This window comes from Malus sylvestris, chromosome 13 (genome assembly GCF_916048215.2).
Source record: "Malus sylvestris chromosome 13, drMalSylv7.2, whole genome shotgun sequence".
NCBI lineage: Eukaryota > Viridiplantae > Streptophyta > Magnoliopsida > Rosales > Rosaceae > Malus > Malus sylvestris.
In genome coordinates, this window is record NC_062272.1 from 17,318,925 (window position 1) to 17,332,095 (window position 13,171).

The following is a 13,171-nucleotide window of genomic DNA, read 5'->3' on the forward strand; positions in this document are numbered from 1 at the left end:
TTTTATAAAGTGAATTTACGAAAATGCCCTTGAAGGAAAATGCGTTGACTTTTGCTGACTGCCTTGTCGAGTTATGTAAGATTCATTTTCTTGGTGTATCCTCGTAATACTCGTTGCTACGAACGCGTGGGGGCAAACGGATCGTGATTTGGAGTTATAACGAATGAGATATTAACGTTTAAAGTTGGGGCATTTTAGTAAATTGGTTATTTTCTAGAAAGCTCCATATTTTTGGAGCTTAATCTAGACAGCCACGGGTGTCCCAGATTTAAAAAAGAAAAGTTCGGCGATGGAGATGAAATATAAAGGAGGGAAAGGAGGGGGAACTAGCCAATGAGGAAGAGAAGGAAAAAACAAGTGACCAATGGGGGCGAGAAGAAAGGAGGGGAAAGGAGAGAAAGGGGATGCATGGATCACCCTTGACCCGGTTACACCCAGCCAACCTGCGAGACTCAATTTTGACTCGGGGCTAATTCCGGCGGTTTTCTTCAGTTTTTTCGGACAAATTGTGGCTATCCACCATCTAGAACCGACTCTACAACTTTCATTCTTCACGTTTCACTCCAAAATCGAAGGAATTGGACCTTGATTCATGAAGATTGAAGCCATTAGCTCCGAGGGCACCAACTGTTGTGACTTCGCCATTCCTGAAATGATTTCGTGCAATTTCCACCATCAACATACTTCTCTTGAGTCCAGGAATAATGCTCAATCATTTGTTGGAGCGTTGGAGTCGATATGAGGACGAATCAGGAAGCACCCTTTATAGGGTTTCCGGCGGGTTTGGACGAAATTGGGACATGTCTCGACCAAATTGGCCTTAGTCACATGTATGAAAGTTTCTCTACTCATTGAGATCTTCATTCCTGTAAAATTTGGTAATTTTTAGAAATAGTTGAATTTTCCGATGAGTCGGGGCGGCCGACAACTAGTTGCGGCGACGTGTGGCCAATGGGTCGACGATGCTATTTTTCACTAAATTGATATCATGATCTCAGATTTGATAACCATATGATGTGATTTGAGTATTGTGAATCTAGTTTGATTAAGGTGCGTTACTTGATAATTATATGAATCGACGATCTGACCGTTGAATCGTCACCAAAACTTGATTCGATATAATACGTAATATTTGAGGATATTAGAAACTTACAGATCGGGAATCCGACGTACGGATGTTCTCGAATAGGATATGAAGTTACATATTCTACTGATAAGAATTCTAAGACATGATTTGATAATTGTTCTAGGCGCCGATCGTTCGTGACGCCTTGATATTTGTGCTAGGGAGTTGTAGTGCGGACTCCAGGTGAGTGGGTTTTTGGTTTTCTATATATACGTATATATGTTTTCCATTTTCCCAAAAATTGTTTTAAATGGATTTACGTTTTAAATGCCATGTCAATTGCATTACATTGTAGTATATGCATTAGTATAGATATGCATATTATTGCATGATACTGCGGACGCCCAGGTAAGCTTCAGGTGAGTGCATATTGATGATAGTGATTGCAATGTGTATGGTTATGTTTAGATGCATTTAATGCTCATTATCCTGCATCTCGGTGTTAGTGCTCCACCCCGGGCTAAGGCCAGCCTTCATGTGATCATTCACCTCCCACACCATACGCTCACCTTAGATCCAAGGCAGGTGTCAGCTTGTCGTATAGACCACATTAAGTGGTTTCGACTCGTAGGTGACTTGCGATTTATCGCACAACCTTCACATGATCGTAGCACTTGAGCGTATCTATTTAAACCCAGTCTGTCGTACAGATCGTATTAGGTGGTTCCGACTCATGTGCAGGAATTGGTTAATGGGCTATAGGTTTAGCTGTACAGGTCACGTTAGGTGACTCTAGCTGACATATCATTTTACATTGATTTATTTCACCTAGCTTACATATTTCATTGTTGAAGTGCTATGACATGGCATACTTGGTTTTTACGGCCTTTGTGCATTGTTTTTATGTATATACGTAGTATTATTTTCTAGAAAATTATACGGGTTTTACGATGAGGGGTTATAACGTTTTCAAAAGGTTTTAATAAAAACTTTATTTTTAGGCTCACTTACCCTTGTTTTTGCGCCCCTCCAAGTTTTAGCTGCTGATAGTTCGTATCAACGAGGATTCTTGGCAAATCTCAGTATATGTGGCTACCTCTGAGGGTATGATCCTTACCCACACTACTGTACTTTACTTATGCTTTGACATTGCGTGTGAAATTGGCTCATTCTCGCTCATAGTGCACTCTTATTTTTAGGCATTTTTAGATTTAAATTTATTCACATTTTCCACATTACTATACTTTATGGCTTCGTCACCTTCTAGGTATCGGCCAACACAGCTTGATTCGGAGTCCTAATGGACATTCCGGGTCGGGGTGTGTCATTTTACCTTCATTTTAGATGAAAAATTATGTTGCTTCTTTGAAATATACTTAAAACCAAGTAAAAACGAAATGAAATGGTCATTGGTGAAAGTTTAATTATATAGATTGAGTGTCGCTTAGTATTACGGTCTAATGTTATTCTTTTTCACTTGTAAGTGAGAGGTCTTGGGTTCGATTCTTGTCAAAGACAAATTTGAACCATGTTATTACTAGTTCATTGTGAGACTAAATCCACCTCATTCTTTCTTAGTGTATATCACATTGTTTGTAAAAAAAAAAATTATATAGATTGAGTCAATTATAGAATCTAATTGCTCAAGGTCCATCTATTCATTTGCGACAAAAGTGAAAATAGTTGAAAAGACAAGGGGATTACAATTAGACTAATTAACACCACTCACAAAATAAATTAAATATGGTCACATCTGTATTTTTTATTTTTATTTATTTTATTTTATTTTATTAAGTTCGATAACTAAATGGAAGAGAAATTTATGCGGAAAACCCGGCATTTTTGTGATGACCAATAAGATTTGCATTTGGTAGATTGTTGCTTTCCAAATGAACATTAACCTGTGGTGGTGGAGTTCACGGTGGTGACCGTGGCGACTGTTGTTTGGATTCTTAGATTATTGTTTGTGGGCTTGGGCATTATTTTAGGCTTGTGTTTGGTTCTTATACTAATGGATTTTTGATATTTTGTATTTGTGTCAACCTTCAGCTGCTCTTTTGGAGTGTTTAATGAAATACACTTTTTTGGACAAAAACAAAAGAACATTAACCAAAAAATTACACTAGTTCATCATGTCATCCGGTTGCCTTAACGCTTTCTGGATGAAACTTTATCATGCAACTTATATTTTGGATTTGGAATCGAACTACCCATTCACACGGGTCAAACCTAAGGACTAGGATTCTCTTCCATCCTCTCACATTCTCTTATTTTGTCTTTCTCTTGCTATAAAAAATTAATATAATATGTTAACGTAGCTTAACCGTAACCATTCAAATTGGAGGGGAGAGAAGGGGAGAAAAAAAATGGGATTGAGAATCATACTCCCAAACGTGAACCCTAAAGAATACCACTATAGTGGAATGTTATGGGGCTACTATGCAACTTATTAGAGCCAGGAAAGAACAAAATGGAAAAAAATAAACCCTAATTAATTTTTCAAAAGAGGACAATTTTGTGAACAATGTGAGGCAGAAATTGAATTAAATTAATTGTTAGACCTACTCCAACATTTAGAGTAAAATTCAAATTTTAGGTTCTAAACTTACCCCAAGTTGCTCAAACCCTTGGGACAAATATGAGTTCTAACCTAGAACTCATTTATGGGGCAAATTTAGGCCAGGATTCCCCTCTGGGTTAGTAGGGTTGGTGCCCACCATATATGTGTATTTTTTTAGTTTTATATTTATAAATTTATTGAATCTAACGGTTAATATCTAATATGATTAAATTCAACGGTAAAAAAAAAAAACTAACTAACGCTCAAAATTTAAATCCAACGGCTAAAGTAATTAAAAACAATTGTTGTATCTTTCGTAGTGTTCAACAAGTTTCATGGTGTTGGTTTAGTGATTTTCAATATTTATCGGAATCTAAATATTTTTAAGTTAAAATGTTCATAAAATTAACCCATAAATTTAAGAATTATAAATTTATTTTTTAATGATCTCAGACTAAAAATTTAACCCATAAAAATTAGAGCAGAAAACATGTTTTTGAGTTAAAATCTAAATTTTATGGGTTAGAAATGATCTTGGAGAATCAGAAAACCAAATTAAATTGAAAGCATCATTGCACTAAGATTAATTATGAAGGGGCGGCAGCAGCAACAGCCGGTTTTTAGCTGGAGAAGCCTCTGAAGAAAGCAAGCGAAGCATGCATGATCTGAGATCACTTGCTGGCCTTTAATAAATGATGTATGCAGAGGTAAAAAGTAAATATGACTCAGATTAATGACTTTATTTACTGAGCTGGAAGATTTGTTAGTAAATATGACTCAGATCATCAAATGCAGCCTGTAAAAAAATTAATGATTTGTTAGTAAATATTACTCAGATCATCAAATGCAGCCTGTAAAAAAATTAATGACTGAGCTGGAAGATTTGTTAGATTTGGATTACAACTGCTAATTATTTCATAAGTACTTGGAAGTTGAACGAGGATTTAAATATGAGAAATGATAAGAGGATTCTTTTAAAAGTGGGATTCTCAACCGCCTCATGTTTTTCGGCTCAATGCTTTTATAATGCTAGCACGTGAATTAACATTAAGAAATAAGTGAAAGAGTTTATAGAAAGTTCTCACTTTTAAGAGAATTCTTTAGCATTTCTTCTTAATTATACATACCAAGAAAATTTAGCCAAATTTTTTTTTATTAACACTCCACAAAATGTTGAATGCACCCCTATATTAAAATTTAATGTTAAATAACTTATTATGCAATGACAATTTCGACCTTATTATGTTTAAAAAAGAAATTGAATTCTAAACACACCCCAAATCACTTTTAACCTATTATTTATCTTCTTCATATCAAAACCTCTCACTCTCCATTGTTAAACAAAACCTAACCAAGCTATATGCGTTATTTTATTCTCTAATTTTGATTTCAAAGGAGATTAGTCCCACATATCTGCTTGTGATTTCCCAGGAAACTATACTACCGAAGCCTATTATTGATTGATTTAATCCTAATATTTGTTTACAATTGCCAAAAAACCCGATTACCTGAAGGCTTCTCTCTTAGGAAGTTCTCACTGTTTTCAATGGTAATTACTACAATATAACTCATTTCATTCAATGGTGAATTACTGCAATATAACTCATTCCGTTCAATTGGTGCCTCTCAAGTGACTATTTTCTTCTTTCGACATCAATCACACAGGATGTTAGGGTTTACTCCAAAGTCAATTTAATTTATAAAAATTAAAAATGAGTATTATAAGATTTGAAGAATGTGGGGTGTGTAGAAAATGTGGAGTGTATGTAGAAAATGTAAGGTGTATGTTGGGAATGTGGGGTGTGAGGGCTTTTTGGGAAAGTATGTAGGGTGTAATAAGATAAATTTTAATTGAAAAAATAAATATGTGGTGTATTAAGTATGTGATGTTTATTCAACAATATGTGGGGTGTTAATATAATAAGCCTATGTCGTATTCAACAATATGTGGGGTGTATTAAGTATGTGATGTTTATTCAACAGTATGTGAGGTTTCCTCCAACAGATGGAAGCATTGACCAATGGAGAAGAAGTTGAATTGGGTTCAAAAATTGAATCCCTTGGATTAGGTGTTACAAAACTTATGTCGTATTCATGAAATGGGATACTTTATTTTATAATGAGATTACATTTTTTAAACATTTCAAGAAGCGACAAAAGTTAATAAATGTAGAAGATGACATCATTAATTTTTTTTTCTTTGAAATGTAAATAACAAAAATATCCCTTATAGTGATAAAATACGTATGGTTCCAGTGCGTGTACACACTACCCTTATCTCCACCCAGCATGATGAGACGATAACAAACGATGAGATTGTCGTTGACCATGTCATTAAGCTTGTTCTTCATGAGAAGACAATCTTCATGGTGATGTAGGTCTTACTGGAGGTAAGATCCTCAATACTTATGATGGATGTAAATATTTATATATAATTATTGTAATAGTTTAGTTAGTATGAGAAAAGCATGGAGATTTAAAGACAAAATCAGTCGCAAATCTTTTATTTATTTATTAAATTATTGAATATTATCATTATTTCTCAATGTCATACATAATACCATTCAATTGCATAAAATATTATGGAGGAGGAAGAAAGCTAAAAGTCTAATGACACAATATGGAAGTGGCAGCAGTATTTTGGCTTGGAATAGAAATCAAATTTTTGTTATCAATTCGGCAGGATTTAAGGATCTCTCTTTGTTTAACCTAGATTAGCGTAGCTGTGTTAACTCAATAATTTTTACTAGGTCAAGTTATTTGAAACTGATTTTGCAAAAAAGATCGAGGACGGGTTGAATTGATTATGCAAAAATGATCGAAGACGAGTTGAATTGATTATGTAAAAATGATCGAAGATGGGTTGAACTGATTATGCAAAATGATAAAAAAATGATCGATGATGGGTTGAACCGATTCTACAAAAATGATTGAGGACAAATTGAATTAATTCTACAACAATGGTCGAAGATGGGTTGAACTGATTCTGAAAAAATAATCGAGAACGAGTTGAACTGATTCTACAAAAATGATCGTGGACAGATTGAACTGATTCTGCAAAAATGATCAAAGAAGGGTTGAACTGATTTCCAAAAAAAAAAAAAAAACAACTGTTTCTACAAAAATGATCAATGACATGTTGAATTTATTCTGCAAATATTGTCAATGACTGATTGAATTGATTCTGCAAAAATGGTCGAAGACGGGTTGAACTGATTCTGAAAAAATGGTTGAGGACGGGTTGCATTGATTTTAAAAAAATTATCGAGGATGGATTGAACTGATTCTGTAAAAATGGTCGAAGACAAATTGAATTGATTATAGTAATAAATGATACAAACTGATTCTGCATATAATTTCAAAACTGATTCTGCAGAAAAAATCGAGGATAAGTTAAGCTTATGGAACATATTAATTTTGTTGGAGTTGTAAGGGTTGTATTAACAATCTTAAAGCCTTAGGGGTATGTCTAGTATTTTAAAATATTGTTTCCATGTTTTTAGGCTGGATTTTAGTTGTTTTTATTTTTTTTCTCTCTCATTGATATATTTAAAAACTAATAGAGTTTATTGAAATATAATGAAAGTTTTTGTCTTTACATATAAAACTCTCTTTTATTAAACCACTTTAGCTTTTTTTTTATTATTATTTTTAATTTTGAGATAACCCAAGAAGGTTCCATACGTTACACCAGGAGGACGTATTTTATAGAGTTGTCTTTTTATGTACCTACAAAAGTATTAAAGAAATAAAGACTGAACATAATATCAGAAAATAAAAAATTCTATTGAATCTTGTAATTGGCTCAAAGCAGAATATCTAGATAGTCAACAAACTTTGTTTTTCAACGATCTAATGATATTTTTCTTTACTTGCAGGTGAGAAGTCTTAATTTTGAATCTTGGGGATGACGAATTCGATACCAAATTAGACTGCTTATTGTGTGGCTTAGCCAAACTCTCAATTTTTTTAGTGTAAAAATATCAATGTACTAAAAAAAAGAATTATTTCAGGCGACCTAACCCTGTAATTTTTTAACCAAAAATAAGAGAAAGAAAATAAAGGGATGATCTCTGATGGCCATGTGACGTGATGAGAGATAAAAACAAAGATGTATGAAACAAGCGATATGTGATTAACTAGACAGTGAGTCAATGACGGGTTTCTAAAAAATTTCTTGCTCTATTTGTAATATTTGCTATACTTTTCACTTTCATAACGTACGATCCATAGAGCTCAGCTGTGTCAATATTTTCTTGCCAAAAGATGAGTTTGATAAAAGCTATCAATTAATGTTGACAATTTGTGTGTCTATTTAAGATGTTAAAACGGTAAGTTTCATAATTTTTGAAGTTTTGAGTTAAGTGAGAGGCTTGGTCGAATTCTGAATCTATTGGTATGTATGTATTCCTATTATTCGTTAAAAAATAGAAAATTATGACAATAAAAAATAAAAACAAACTGTTTGGGATAAAACTTGAACTTTGAGTTAAAAAGGGGTTAGCCCAAAAGAAGGTCCAGAAGGAGGAAAAGTCCAAGGCCCAGCTGAAGCCCAGAAGAAAGAAGGAGCCTTTTTCCCGACCAAGTGCAGATCATTCAAACCACATGCTCACATACCTAGAGGTCAAGTGGTGTAGACCAGCCAGCTAATCAGCCTAAAAATACTTTACAATGGCAGTACAAGTAAAAAGTTGATGAGTCACTACCCTTTAGATGCATTTGGGCAAAATCAATACTGCAGGCAGCCAAGCCAAATCGTCTATAAAAGGAGGAAGAAAAATCAGATACAAGGACACTCAATCAAACAAACAAATACACAAACTATGCTCAAAACAGATTTGCATACGAAGCTGTAGTCAGCACCAAGCCTTCATCGATCAACCTTCACCAGAAAGCCTTTGTAAAAGCTCTGCTACCCTGTCTAAATCTTGTTGTAGTATCGATTCCCTCATGTAAACTCATCTTCCAATCTCCCTTTCTAGCACTCAAACCCTTTGTAAATCACAAAGAGAGCAAGTTGCAAGACGATCAGCCTTGTTCGACAAGGTGAAACCTTGCTTGACCTCCTTTGTTTTTGTCTTTCATTCATAAATCTAGTAATATGATGTTTATTTCCATTTGCATCCAAGTTATTTCTAGCCAGTTTATGATTAAAAGACTTCTAAGTTATAACCATTCGGGCAGACAAGATTAATCAATTAAAAGTCCTTAGTCTCAAGGCATAAAAAAACCCTATGTGGACTTAACCCATCCACGACAGTCCTTGATAACAAGAAGTCCGAAGTTACTTAGGGCGCAAGTAATTAGCCTATTTTCTAGTTTTACTTCTGTTATATCATGATTGCTACAAAACACTTGAGTATAGAATTAATTCTGATACGAAGCCTCAAAGCCTATATCTAAGGCCCGACAAAGGCACTTATCTGAGTTCTCTACGGGCTCGGGCGATTAAAGTATAACGATTGTGATACTTCTGCAATAATGAAACAACCAATATATGTTCAAGTATTTGGTTAGTTTTGACGGGAAACCTCAAGGCCTACACCTAAGGCCCCACAAATGCACCTTTCATAACTAACTTGGTCTCTCGGACACACACACACACACACACACATATATAATAAAACTTAACATCGGTTTTACATCTGTCATGCTAAAGATGGCAATGGCACGCCTGGGTACTGAAAGTTAATTTTGATTGTGAGTCTCAAGGCCTACATCTAAGGCCTTACAAAGGCACCTTTCAGAATTAACTCTGTCATTCTCTTACAGCCCACCAATAAGCAGAAGCCCGACATACGATATCAACCGGCGCCAACCTCCCGGGGAGCTGTGTGCTCGTTGGCCAGGAAACATCCCCATTGGATATTCCTCAAGACGAACATAGTTTTGGCACGCCCATTGGGACTCACTTTTTCAATCTCGCATGTCAATGAAGAAAAGCCATAAACCTTGCAGAAAGAGTACAAAGTACGAATCATCTCAACCTTCGCTACAAATGACAGAGCAATCAGGAAATCGTTCTTCTCCATCAGGACAAGTGGACCTGGAAAGCTGATAGGAGCATATTTATGCAACTTAGTTAGCTTGTTTCTTGGCATTTACTTAGTTTAATTCTAGTTAGTTTAGTACTTTAAGCTATTTTCGTGTGTTTGTAAGTTCAAATAACAAAGTTAGCAACAAAGTGCTATTTGGAGCATTTTGGAGCATTTTTGGGCCAAGATTGGATAGTGCAAGCATGGAGACATAAGGATGGACGTTTTTGAAGATTTGAAGGCTAGAAATCAGCATGTATGTGTGCAAGTGTGTTGACTTACAACTACAAACATTCATCCACTACACCAATTACATCCACTCATTACCAAACATCCACCCACTACACCCATTACATCCACTCATTATCAAACATTCACCACTACCACCTTAATTAGATGGTGATCCTCTCCCTAGCCTATAAATACATCCACCCTTCACCATAACAAGGGAGAAAAAATCCATCCAAAACACACACACATCATCTACACAATTCTCCACTCTTTGCCGCATTCCATACAACCTTCATCCAAACACATCCATTCATCTTCACATCCATTCCTCCATACAAACAAACCTTCAACCACTTACCAACACCTTGTGCCGTAGCAAAGGAAGGGAAGGAAAGTGCTTGGACGTGATTGCTGTCCAACTTGGATCGTTGGAGCGTTTAGGTGTTTTCTTTCTTTTGTTTCCAATGTTTAAATTCATTTTCTTTTGTTTTGTTGTGAATATGAGTGGCTAAACCCCTCTTGGCTAGGGGTGATTTCAAAGCCATGATTATGTGTGCAATATAATTTGATAAATTCCAGTTATGAACTCTTGAATCGTGAATGCAGTTGGCTTAACTATTTGATTGATAACTTATTTGTATTTGTTAATTAAGGGTCGGCACTTAATTGGCATGCATAAATCCGTTGCTAGAATATAAGGAAGGAAGTTTCACATAATCGTTACAAACTTATATTCACATGTAGTGAAGGTTGCTTATAAACGATCGCGTTAAGTTCAATTCCTAGCATGAGTGACATGATGTCATAGTTGCAAGTGCTTTGTCAATGCTTATGATTTTCATTAAACGTAATGATCTTTTATTGTATCTCTATTATGATGTCATGTAGGGAACTTTAGAAGAATGTTTTGGGTTGTCGAATGATGTCATCCAATCCAATAAAACAAAGAAAATCTGAGAGTTAACTAGTGATGTCACGGTTAATTTGGAGCATTGTCGTTCATAATTCAATGAAGTAGTAACTGGAAATCGAGTTATTTGCATACATGTCATGTGTGGAGAAAAAGGCTCTAGCTATCCCATCTATCATCTTATGTCTCAAATTTGTTTTACAATCTGTCTAGTTTTTCATACTTGTTTGTTTGTTTCAACTTCGTCCAAAACTCAATCCCCCTTTACTTTAATGTGTCTAATTAGTTAGAATCTGTTTTAATTTGTGTTTTTAAATGTTTTGATTCAAGTAAAAGTCAATTTTCGTCCAAAGTCATTCCTAGTGTCTAGTTTAAGTTTATTTAGTTGTTTTAAGCTGTTTTGAGTATTTTAAGTTTGCTTTGAGTCTTGTGAGTCTTGTTAAGTAATTTTAAGTTTAGTTTTATGTTTTTGAGTCAGTTTAGAGGTTATTAGCAAGCCCTCCTAATCCCCGGTCCAGAACGATCCCTACTTAGATTCTTTACTACAATTGATAAAAGAGGGTTAAATTTGTGTGGTAAGAAAAGCTGGTTTGGGAAGAAAAGCTGGGGTCATCATTTGTTACGAAAGAATAGGGAAATAGATCCCATGTTGCCCCAACACCTCCACGTCAATAATAGTATCAGAAGGATGACCAATTGATCATGATTAGGTCCTGAAATTGGTATTGGGAAGGGAAGCAGAAAAGAAAATAAAAAGGGGGGCAGGGAGTTGCCCGAAGATATAACATGGGATTTACAATGCAAATGGGGCCATGAGCAAGACAAGCAGAGGCAAAACACATGTTCATTTTGATAAAAGAAGGGTTACAAGTGATTCTAGTCTAACAAATTTACATCTTCACTCAGAGTAATTATTCGGGAATGATAAGTCTGCATGATTGTAAAAATTCTACCAGGTTTAGCCAGAACAGTATTGCTATTAGCAAGTTGAGATCTAGTGTGTTCTAGCTCTAAGTATGACTTCTTCACTTCTTCAATTTGATGTTTAAGGGTACCAAGAAGGGTTGTTTGCTCAGCCTTAAGAACAATAAGTTGTTCTTCCAACTTCTGGATTTCAAAAGTTACCATTCCAATCTTTTCTTTTGTCAGCAAGCCCTCATCCATTAACTGTTCGACCTGAGCAGAAGTACTCGATTCCTTCTCCCCGAAGCATTTTACACGATTGGCTTGTCTTTCAGCTCTCTGATGTTGATCCCTGAGAGCCCTCAAGTTCTCAAAGAAAGAGAAAAAGGAATCATGTTAGGTTTTGGATAACTGGTCGGCCTTGAAGAGCTCTATCGTAACCTTCTCTATGTCATGATGAGCCTTAAGGCTGAACGAAGCTGAGAAGTCTTTCTTCACCCAATCTTGGAAAGCTCGACATTGCTCTTGAAAGCCAGAAGGTTCAGAAGAACGCTTTGAAGATTTCAGCCTTGTTTTAAGTTGCCCGAATTCTTCAAAAAGTTCGGGCAAATCAGTAGTTGTTGAAAATGAAAAAGAAGGGGGAGGGGTTCATACTCCAGTTCTTCTGATGGAGTAGTAACCGCTGATGAGGCGACTTCAGTCCCGGTCCTCTCAATTCCAGGGAATGAAATCTCTGTATCTCCAGAAGTTGAAGAAGGCCGGGGGAACTCCATTTTATACACCACACGTGGGGGAGACTTTCCCGAAGCCTCTCCTATGGCCTACTGCGAGAACCAAAGAAGACTAGATTAAGGCAAGAAAAACAGTTAAACAATTTAAAGTAGAAAGAAACTTTGGGAAGAAGAAATATGCCTGAATGGGCCCTGGGGTTTTAAAAGAAAGAGTATCAGCTCCTGTTTGAGGAGGAGAATCACTACCACCAATAAGGGAAGAAAAAGCTGTGCCCGAACCTTCACCAATGCCCTAAGAGCATCCAGGGATTACAACAATTGTTAGTAAACAAGTTATGAGAAGAGAACAGAAAGAAAAATATATCCATACCTGAGTGAGGGGAGAATAATAAGGTTCATTGGTAGTAGCTATTGGGCAAGGAAACACTTGCAAAATAGCTACCCTTGGGGTCACAGGAATTTCAGGGGCTACAGGTTCTTCAAGTGTTACCACTGATGGTCGTCGTGATTCATGTATTGGAGATGGCTGGAGGAAATGTAAATGGAAAGTTAATACGGGCACAGTGTATAGAAGTTCAATATTAAAACAACTGCTCACCAAACTGTTGTCTTCATTTACAAAATGCAACATAACTCCTGTTGCTGGATTAAATTGAGAAGATGAAGTTACATCCAGAGCAGAATGAGAACTAGAAGACTTTGGAGGGGAACCTTGGCTAGGAAAGGGGGCAGATA